The following is a 1,868-nucleotide window of genomic DNA, read 5'->3' as shown; positions in this document are numbered from 1 at the left end:
TGAAGAACTAGTTCACCTCTGTTAACATCAATCACAGCTCTTGCTGTGGCTAGGAAGGGTCTTCCAAGGATGATGGATTCATCCTCATCCTTCCCAGTATCTAGGACTATAAAATCAGCAGGGATGTAAAGGCCTTCAACCTTTACTAACATGTCCTCTACTTGTCCATAAGCCTGTTTTCTTGAATTGTCTACCATCTCTAATGAGATTTTAGCAGCTTGCACCCCAAAGATTTCCAGTTTCTCTATTACAGAGAGGGGCATGAGGTTTATCCCTGAACCAAGGTCACACAGAGCCTTTTCAAAGATCATGGTGCCTATGGTACAAGGTATTAGGAACTTTCCAGGATCCTGTTTCTTCTGAGGCAATGTCAGTTGATCCAGATCACTCAGTTCATTGGTGAACAAGGGAGGTTCATCTTTCCAAGTCTCAATACCAAATAATTTGGCATTCAGCTTCATGATTGCACCAAGGTACTTGGTAACTTGCTCCTCAGTAACATCCTCATTCTCTTCAGAAGAGGAATACTCATCAGAGCTCATGAATGGCATAAGGAGGTTTAATGGAATCTCTATGGTCTCTAGTTGAGTCTCAGATTCCTTTGGTTCCTCAGAGGGAAACTCCTTATTGATCACTGGACGTCCCAGGAGGTCTTCCTCCTTGGGATTCACGTCCTCCCCTTCTTCCTTGGATTCGGCCATGATGGTTATATCAATGGCTTTGCACTCTTCTTTTGGATTTTCTTTTGTATTACTTGGGAGAGTACTAGGAGGGATTTCAGTGATCCTTTTACTCAGCTGGTCCACTTGTGCATCCAAATTTCTAATGGAGGACCTTGTTTCATTCATGAAACTCATAGTGGCCTTAGATAGATCAAAGACTAAGTTTGCTAAATTAGAAGTATTTTGTTCAGAGTTCTCTGTTTTTTGCGGAGTGGATGATGGAAAAGGTTTACTATTGTTAAACCTATTTCTTCCACCATTATTAAAGCCTTGTTGAGGCCTTTGTTGATCCTTCCATGACAGATTTGGGTGATTTCTCCATGAGGGGTTATATGTGTTTCCATAAGGTTCACCCATGTAATTCACCTCTGCTATTGCAGGGTTTTCAGGATCATAAGCTTCTTCTTCAGAAGATGCCTCTTGAGTACTATTGGATGTAGCTTGCATTCCATTCAGACTCTGAGAAATCATATTGACTTGCTGGGTCAATATTTTATTCTGAGCCAATATGGCATTCAGAGTATCAATTTCAGGAAATCCCTTCTTCTGAGGCGTCCCATTACTCACAGGATTCCTCTCAGAAGTGTACATAAACTGGTTATTAGCAACCATGTCAATGAGTTCTTGAGCTTCTGCAGGCATTTTCTTTAGGTGAATGGATCCACCTGCAGAAGTATCCAATGACATCTTAGCTAATTCAGACAGACCATCATAGAATATATCCAGGATGGTCCATTCTGAAAGCATGTCAGAAGGACACTTTTTGGTCAGTTGCTTGTATCTCTCCCAAGCTTCATAGAGGGATTCACCTTCCTTCTGTCTGAAGGTTTGAACATCCACTCTAAGCTTACTCAGCTTTTGACGAGGAAAGAACTTGGCTAAGAAAGCCGTGACCAGCTTATCCCAAGAGTTCAGGTTATCTTTGGGTTGAGAGTCCAACCACACTCTGGCTTTGTCTCTTACAGCAAAAGGGAAAAGCATGAGCCTGTAGACTTCAGGATCTACTCCATTAGTCTTAACAGTATCACAGATCTGCAAAAATTCAGTTAAGAACTGAAAAGGATCTTCAGATGGAAGTCCATGGAACTTGCAGTTCTACTGCATCAGAGAAACTAATTGAGGTTTCAGCTCAAAATTGTTTGCTCC

At 41.6% G+C, this 1,868-nt stretch overlaps 1 non-coding gene across 1 annotated transcript; it reads left to right on the top strand.

Annotated features, from left to right (window-relative positions):
* The first annotated feature begins 1,463 nt into the window (after positions 1-1,463).
* LOC112760803 (small nucleolar RNA R71) lies at positions 1,464-1,571 on the top strand. The gene has a single exon (XR_003181224.1). It is a non-coding gene; the product is annotated as a small nucleolar RNA R71 (small nucleolar RNA).
* The last annotated feature ends 297 nt before the right edge of the window (positions 1,572-1,868 follow it).

Source organism: Arachis hypogaea, chromosome 16, assembly GCF_003086295.3.
Source record: "Arachis hypogaea cultivar Tifrunner chromosome 16, arahy.Tifrunner.gnm2.J5K5, whole genome shotgun sequence".
NCBI classification, from domain to species: domain Eukaryota; kingdom Viridiplantae; phylum Streptophyta; class Magnoliopsida; order Fabales; family Fabaceae; genus Arachis; species Arachis hypogaea.
This window is presented reverse-complemented; position numbering and strand designations above follow the sequence as displayed.